The following is an 8,889-nucleotide window of genomic DNA, read 5'->3' on the forward strand; positions in this document are numbered from 1 at the left end:
CCCCAGGTGGGAGTTTCCTAGAAAATCTTCAGTCTCTGTTGGATGGATAGGGGAAGGACCTGTATCTGTTTCTCAGCTTCATAAAACTACTGTCTGAAAAAAACAAGTAACTTCCTTTGTAATTCAGCTGTAAAATGTTTCAGAATAAACAGTGAGTATTAAGCATTGAGAAACAGCAATTTTAAAAAATACTACATGCTGGGACGCATTGTTTAAAAATAATGTCAGCAGCTATCATTATACATTAAAACCACCATCAAACACTGTCATAAAAATATTATTTTTCTCTTACTTTTTAATTAGGGTGACAAAGTTACTGCTTTTTCCAAATATTTAAAATGCCATTTCACGGAATTCTTACAAACAGGCACCAACACCACTGGCAGCAGGTGAAAAAGCCCAAGTATGGCAGAAGGTCTCTGTACAATTGCCTTGTCCTCTGAAATGTGTGGTTGCATGGAGCTCTGCATTGTGAAGATATGATTTATAATAGGGCTACTTCATTTTTGGCACTCGACTGTGCAGTCACTGATGCATTATCAAGTGCCAAATATATAAACTGTGAATGCCTCTTGAATTTTTATTTGTGGTCTGAGCTCTGCTAGTGGCAGCTCCTCGTACTTTCAGTTCTGTAATTACAGCTTTGCAGATGGAAGCGTTCGACTTCCTATTCACACGTCCTGGTTTTTCATATTTTGATTAGCTGTGTGGGCAAACTCTTTAATTAGAGGAAAGAGTTCAGAAAGCAGCCCGAGTCGGCGTTCTGATACAGAGCAGCAGCGGGTGCATATTAGGCCTGACATAATGTGCTGGAGTTCTCATACAAGCTGCATTAATCTCCTGCACGGAACAGGGTGAGGATACGCAAGTGGCAGCACTAGCTGGGGATGCTTCTGCAGGGAGATGGCCGGAGGGCAAGATTTTTGAGTTTAGAAGTTCTGGAAAGTGCCTTTACCTTCTAAATGTCTTCAAAGTGATCTGAAACCGGTGACTATTGTATGCTGCTGCATCCTTAAGTATGTGAACTCTTTCCACTTGCAGTAGTTTTACAGCATGTTAGCATTGCCTCGGGCACTTTCTTTCTGCGGTGTATTAAAGTGGTATAGATTTAAGTCTTAAATTTTATTGCAAATATTCATCTTGTATGTTTGCCACTAATGATAAGTATTTAAATTTCAACAATAAACAGAAATGAATGGCAATTAGATGGAATGTCATTTTACAATCCAAGTTAAACAGTCGGTGTTTTCACATCAAACAAATTGTGATGATGGCATGAGAGAAGTTACGTGCTCACCATTTTGAGCGTGTGGTGTTTGCAGGTTTCGTTTTGGGATGTCAGGGGAGCCTGATGTGACTCGTAAAATGTGGTGCCTGATTGCACTGCTGATGGTTTAAATCATGTCCAATCTTTTTGCACACTCCCAGTTTATGCTTGGCTGCTGCTAGCCTGATGGCATTTTGCTTGTGTTTTGCGGGGTGGAAAAGCGAGTGTTAAAAGGTCTGCAGGTACTTTTAAGATAATGTAATTTGACTGTATGGTCTGTTTTGATGGTTCAGTGCTCTCGGTATGTCACATCATGGACATTTTACTGGTGCTTTAAGACTACTTCAGATAAGGATTAGTTCTGACCTAGTTTGAGAGGATTTCTGACTGTTTTTCATATGTTGTGGGGGTTAGAGTTTTTAATTTCTCAGTTAAAAGCAATCATTGCAGTAGCTACATTATCCCTCTAATCCCTCCTCTCCAGCCACACCAGCCTTGTGCGGGCTGTAAGCAATGCATTTAGTAATTGTAAGGCACTGACATTGTGCTGTGGGAGAGGAAAAGCTGCTGTAATTCTTTCTCCCTGTTCAGGGACGTTATCTCCAGGCTCTGCAAATTAGGAACGATCATTATCTGTAATGGCTGAAAAGGTAACAGACAATCGAATGAATATCACGCACAAGGATTTGACATACCTTCCTTGGTCAGGCCATTTATGGTGCGAGGATTATACCCACAGAAAATAGTTTTGGCACGCCATCACTTCAGCAAAAAAGATGCTATCGAACATGCGCACATCCCCCAGCAGTCTGCTGCCTGCGATTGCTTTTCACAGTATCCAATCTGTCCATCTGTCTGCTCGTCGCCCTGTTACCTTCCTTGCTCATAAGTGTTGTACTTGTCTTGGGGCTTTTTGTCCATCCTTCAGATGAAAGGACAGTAGTTCTCGTCTCTGCTCTGGTCGGGGCTGGCTGGCGTTCACGGCTGATGGATTGGAGCTTTTACATCTGGTGGTTCCCTTGTCGGACAATGCAGCGCTGTGCTCTCTTCTCCTCAGTATCCATATTTCTAGTGGTAATGTTAGCAGGGAGTGCTACCGCGTAGTGGTTCAGTCGTCTTCAATAATAGGATTTCCCTCTACTCCTTCCTTCATTGTTGCTAGGCAGGAATAGAAAGGGGTTTGAGCTGTTTTAACCGAGGATTCTGCTCTATAAAATCCATTCCGTAGCTCTTCAGCTGCTGCACAGGCAGTCGTCGTCAATAATAGGATTTCCCTCTACTCCTTCCTTCATTGTTGCTAGGCAGGAATAGAAAGGGGTTTGAGCTGTTTTAACCGAGGATTCTGCTCTATAAAATCCATTCCGTAGCTCTTCAGCTGCTGCACAGGCAGGCAGCAGTTTAAATGTGGGCTTTGACAGATGCTGTCTTCTGACAGAGCAGAATTGAACGTCATTGCTTGGCTGAATCCCACGTGATTGTTTGCATTCATTTTGACTAAATCCAAAGGCAGCCAGAAACCTTTACAGGCTCTTGCTCCTATTTGATAAATGATACATACTCAGTGCAAGCACGATGGTAGGTGAATAGTATAAAAATTGTATGATTATTAGATGAATGATTGAGGGTTTTTTTTCAAACTGTTTTCACTTTTCCGTGACACTGTAACTTATGATTCTCAGGGGGATTTTTTTATGCTAGACATTCTATTCCCGTATTCCAAAAGCTGTTCTGCAGTGCAAAGGAATTACAAGCATTTAAATACCAAAGCTTGATTTAACCCATTTGGCTGTCTTGGAAGTATAAAGCTTTTGTGCCTTCATGCCGAAGGGGGGGAAAAAAAAAATCTGTTTCTCTGCTCGTACTTCCTTTACACATGCTTGCTCTATAAAAGCTGCTTTTTGTAATCTTAGGTTAGTCAATTAAGCTGGACGACACTAACGTATGAGCACATGCTGTTAAGCTGTCTTTCTGCTGTTGATGGCTTTCTTCCTTGGTAAAGGTCGAAGTCCGGTATTGGAGAATCAGGGGCACTCGGTTTCAATTATTGATGAATCTAAAATGTCTTTTGTCTGCTACAGACATACCTATGTTATAGAATTTGTCTTTCTGGTCCTAAAGAAATTTGTGTTCCTTTCGCTTCTGTCCTTTCAGTGACTGACCTTTCTATGCTGAAGCATCTCATTATATTTACTATATGTTATAAATAAAACATCACAATATATAGCTCAGAAAATAGAAGGCTAGCAGGATATTTACCCAAGTGTTTATTAGTCACTGTGTTTGTCCACTCTATTTTGAAAAGTTAATGACTGGCTCATTAGACTGGGGTTTTGTTTTTGTTTTGTTTTGGGGGTTTTTTGGGGGTGGGGGGTGGGGAAGGGGTCTTTACCCAAAGGATGAAGAAAATGCAATTTCTCTATCATATGGTACCTCTGATTAGTAGGATTGGGAGTAGGAACATCCTTTACTGGCAAATAAGGCTCCCTCAGGAGGTCAGTGGTTTTTTTTTACTGTTCTAGATGCATATTCTGATATTTACCAGAAACATAATCAGATTTATACCCTCTTAGCTAAATCACTTATGTACACTAACCTTCCCTATTAATCTAGTCCTAGCTTTAATTTATGCATTTCCTGCCCTAATGACAATTTCCACAAATCCCGTGATCCTATTTGAGGACACTTTAGAAGCATGAGGATATACCCCAAATATTAATTATAACGTGCATGTCAGTGAAGACTTGTAACTTCTCCACTCTAAAAATTTGGTATTTACGTAATGGGAGGCGGGGTCAGCGGGGCAGTGGAGCGAAAGGGGAGAGACCTGTGCCCAGAACCACTTACTGTTCTGGGATGTCTATCAACAATTGAGAATCAGTGCTTTGAGAGGCTGCGCGTCTGCTCAGTCTACTGAAATTTCCACTGACTCTTTTCCTTACCCTATATAATATTCAGAACTCTATATAATCTATTGCTGTATGTTGGTTTACACAGAAGCAAACAATGGGGTTTTTCTGAATACTAGCATGTAAATCTGCCTGTGATTTTGAATTTTCAGAGAAGATACATAACATTGTATTGTCTAAACAAGTCTAAATCTCAACAGAATGCTTATTAAATCCGTAGTGTTTCCACTTAATTTGTTTGCTACTGCTTCTCTATACCTGAAGTGTATCTCTGAAGGTTTGAGTTACAATAGTACATTGACATACTGGGGTGGGCAGAGCTGTTTTTATTTTTCTGTAAATGCTCATTAGTAAATAGTAAAGGTACAAAATTCCCAAGGGCTATTTTTTCTAAATATAATCAATTTTAAGCTTGTACGGGGATGGACATCAGCTTTGGCCTTTAATTATATGACCACATCACTTGTGCAGAGCTTGTAAAGTTCAGGTGGAGCTATTGCCTGTTGATAGATGTAACATTTTTCATCTTGCCATATAAACAAATACTGAATTCTTAAATCTTAATGAAGAATTTTTGTTCACTCTTTGCTTTTAAAGAATTAGCAGGTCTTAGCTCAACTTAGAGAAAAGTAAGGAAAAGCTTTAATTTCTCTACTGCTTTCTATTCTGTGTGTGTCTGATGTAGATTTAGAGGCAAAGTTTTGGGAAGAAATTCCTTTTCTTTTATAGCACTTTCTTCTTTACTACTTTTACATGATATTGTGTGTTTCTGAGTATTTCAGGAGGGCAGAGCTTGCTTTGTTCTGGCAACACAACCTGAAGATTTGAGTAATCTTGCTGGGCTGGAGGTTGGAATGAGCTTTATTTCGGCTAAATCTCATTGTGGAGGGTCAGTGGACTGCTTGTTCTTGATCCAGGGAGTACTATGTTCTGTAATGTTTCTATGGTTACACCTTAAATTAGAAGCAGCAACATTAGGGCTTGAAATGCTGCCATCTATTAAGACTGAGAAGGAGTTACTCTGATGTGAAGATGTGCAGCCGTGCGTTTAAGGAACACTACAGAGGTACTGCAGCCGCCGAAAGTTTGACTGTTCGGTGAGTTGTGCAAAGCTAGAAGCAGATGCAAGGAGTCAAAAAAGACGTCTCCTTAGAATAACCTGTGCACACAACAACGAGCGATTGACCTATCCATTACAAAGGGGGCGATGTTTGGAATGTTTCTATCAAAAAACTTCAACTTTGGGCATGCCAGTTTTAGAGGGTATCGGTAGAATCTTAACTGTTTTTAAAATAAATCAGACCCTAAGGTTGAGCCATTCCATAAGGTTCTGTCTTGATGCTGCTGACAAAAGTTCCTTGAATCAATTTTGAGTTGCAGTAGTCAAGTGTACTACTTGGTAATTTTCTGCCTGGTGACCACAAGTCCCATGAAAATTAAACTATGTACGTCATAGCTAACCTGTCAAATGGATGTTCCCATACGGACCGTGCTTTCTGGAGACTCCAAGAATACTTTGCAAAGATTGTTCCTTTTTATGATAGTAAAATGTAACTGTAATGTCTTGAAAACCTTTCAGATTACAGTTTGACATGATTAATGGCAACATTTTCAAGGTTGGTTATTTTTGTTTTTTAAAATTTATTCTGGAAATGTGTTCATACAGAATGTCATAAATGTTTAGTTTTAATTTTCTGTGTTAAGAATTACATGTATGGTCAGTGGCCATTCTGTTCCTCATTTCAAAAAGAATACTTCTACCATAAGTCACTCGGAGTGGAGAGGGCAGGGTTGTAGAATACGTGCAATTTGCTTGGCGACTTTGTCATTCCAGCATGTTTCTTAACTACACCCGTTTGTAGCTGAATGAAAAATAGCAATCTAGAAGTGACCACAAGTGTCAGTATTGCCTGCCTTATTTTCCTTAGCAGATTTTCACCACTGCTTAGCTAGTTGAGAAACCTAGCTTACACTTGCTCCATTTTTCATAAATGGTCAAAATATTGCAATTTATTGTAATCACACCCTAGTCATAAACGTAGTGCTTTCATTAGTCTTTGAGTGTCTTAAAATAGAAACGCAGCAATATAGATCAATCTGAAATAGTGATAGAACTAGAACGGGTTTCCAGTGATTCTGAAACGTGCATAATTTTATCTACTAATGAGCAGTTAATTGTTGTATCCTTCAGTAAGGAATATAAGCACATCCCCTGACTTTGCAAAGTTGAGAGAGTCTGGAGGGTGCTTCTTATTCCATCTGCCTTGGGAAACATTTCAAGGGGATGTTTCGTAATTGTAAAGTTTATAATTTTTTTATTAAGTGACATTCTGGGTGTCCAACTAGAATTGAGTCTGTTCTCCTCTCTCAGCTTCCTGTGAGAAGCACAGGTTTGGAGTGCTTCAAAATTCATCTGAAAAGCCAAAATACAAAATGGTTTCAGTCTACTTTATTTCTGTTCTGGTTTGTGTGCTATGCAAATGTCGTGTACTAGCTGACTGTCCAGACACATTTCTTTCCTCAGTCATGTGGTGTTTGCTTTATCACATCTTCTTTCTTTTCTGTATTCTGATTTTTCATGTCTTCCCCCCAGGCTTTGTATCCAATTATTTCTGACCTCAACTGCTAAATGCAGATTTTGTTTGTTTTCCAGGGGATGGACAACATAATTTCATTGCTATTGTGCAGTATTTTTGGTTGTGTGGTTCTCCCTTGATGAACTGACAACCCAGTGCCAGCAGAAATATTTTCTGCCTGTCACAAGTGTTCCTTCTGCATTCCGAGAAGAGCAGGGACTTTATGAAGCTTTGATTCAGCACAGCAGGGGAGAGAAGGCCAACCAGCAGAAGTACCAAACGTTCGCAGGCAGTTTAAAAAACAATGGGAGAACGTGTTTTTCCCCTTACCTTATGACTTACGCCTAGCACCCAGCCTCATACCCCCAGCATGCGAATTTGAAATTAAAACGTAAATTCTTACCGAATGTGAGACTTTGAGGAAGAGCTGATACCTAGCAAATCTCTTAAAGCAGGAAGGTGGTATCCCGTGGGAGCTGATAGGCCACCAGCTCACATGCCTAAGGAGAAAAATATGTTATTCCATCTGTTCCCAGCTGTCCAGCCCCTCTCTCTGCCTGACTCCTTCCTGCAGCAGGCACAGAAAGACCCGTTTTCTTTAGGCTATCGTCAGGCACTCGAGACATCCAGCACTATTCTGCCCATGATTTTGAGTCTTGACCCATCAGGTTCATCACCAGGACGCAGACCTGCTGCCCAGCACTCTTCCTTGGGCTGCTGGATGAGCTATGGACTTCTGGGGTTCGGGGTTGGTTGTTTCAGTTTTTGGGGGGTTTTTTGGTTTGTGGGTTTTTGTTTGGGTTTGTTTTTTTTTTGTGAGACAGATGAAGAGATCATCAGCTCTGACTGTTCATCTGCTCAGTGCGTTTTGTTTCCCAGTGTATATGGTTTGCACGTGACTATGGGGGCATTTTGTCAACCTCAAAATTTGCTAGTTTTGAAGTTAAAATTTGTGATGCGGATGTTTAGTTAACGTCGTCAAGTAACATGAAATTGAAGAGCTAGACTTCCAGAGCTGTCAGAATTTCATGTGTCTTGGGGTGGAGACCTGTATTGACCCTTTCCATCTGTCACACTTCCTCAGTAGCTTTAGTACATTAATTCCTACAGCTCCTCCTGTAGGTATCCTCATTTACAGCTAATTCTGGGAGACATGCAGGGTTTACAGCAGGGATAACAAAGGTAGAGCAAGTGTCTTAAGTGCTTGAAGTTTTGTCTTCCAGCACAGATGCTTGTGGAAAAATCCTTTCTTCAGTGATCCAAGAAGCTTCCCTTGTAATACATTTGAGCTAGATTTGTTCATACGTTGTTTTTTTTCTTCCTGTAATTTAGTGGCTTCTAACAGAAGAAGAAAACAAAGGAAACTCTTGTCCATCTCAAGCTGTAATACTCAGAATTATTAATGCATGCTGTAGGGAGTTATGTGTTAAAAAAAAAATGGGTAATATTCAATGTAATAATGCTGAATTCATAACATGTGGCCTAAAATTAAAGATTATATTTTTCTGTATTACATATATTCTTCTATCTCGTAATCGGCATTTGCAAAGCTTTATATCATTCATCCATTTTACTGAAGTAAAGGAAATGTATAGGGAGCATGTGTCATCAAAAAAACCCCCAAAACAAACCTTCTTAAGATCACACAAAAAACTATTATCCTCTTAAAAGCTCCATAAATCTCTCGTCCTGGATGATGGGCTGCACATTGCAGATTCTTTTAAGTCTTCCCAAGGATTTGCATCACTAAGCATTTAGACTTTTTCTGTAGTTTTTGCTTAACGCCCATTTGTGCTTAACTCAAGTATTATGGTTTATATTGCAGAACAAAAGTAACTTTTGGGAGCGCAGACTTGGCTACATGCACACCTCTGGATCTCCAGCTTACTGTTTTCCTTCCAGTTATGTATTTTGCCAAATACAAAAAGCCTTGTAATTCTATTCATATCTGTAAGAAGCATAATAGTCCAAAAAAGACAACAGTTGTTTTTTACTTCTGTTGCATTTTAGGTAAGGAAGCAAAGCAATAAGTAGAATAAAAATCCCACTTCAATTAAATGAGGCCAGGATACAATACAAAAAGGGAATCCTTTTTTTTTTTTTTTTTTTTTTTTAAATTATAGTACCTCCCTAGGAGAAG

The 8,889-nt window shown here is 39.6% G+C and overlaps 1 protein-coding gene across 1 annotated transcript in view; it reads right to left on the reverse strand.

Moving 5' to 3' along the window:
* The window catches only part of B3GALT2 (UDP-Gal:betaGlcNAc beta 1,3-galactosyltransferase, polypeptide 2), a 6,481-nt gene extending 4,291 nt beyond the window's left edge, over positions 1-2,190 (reverse strand). Inside the window, exon 1 of the mRNA XM_010138642.1 lies at positions 1,963-2,190. The gene's annotated coding sequence lies outside the window, so the exon portion shown is untranslated. The remainder of the gene's footprint in view (positions 1-1,962) is intronic.
* Between the last annotated feature and the right edge of the window lie 6,699 nt (positions 2,191-8,889).

Source organism: Buceros rhinoceros, unplaced genomic scaffold (genome assembly GCF_000710305.1).
Source record: "Buceros rhinoceros silvestris isolate BGI_N320 unplaced genomic scaffold, ASM71030v1 scaffold33406, whole genome shotgun sequence".
NCBI lineage: Eukaryota > Metazoa > Chordata > Aves > Bucerotiformes > Bucerotidae > Buceros > Buceros rhinoceros.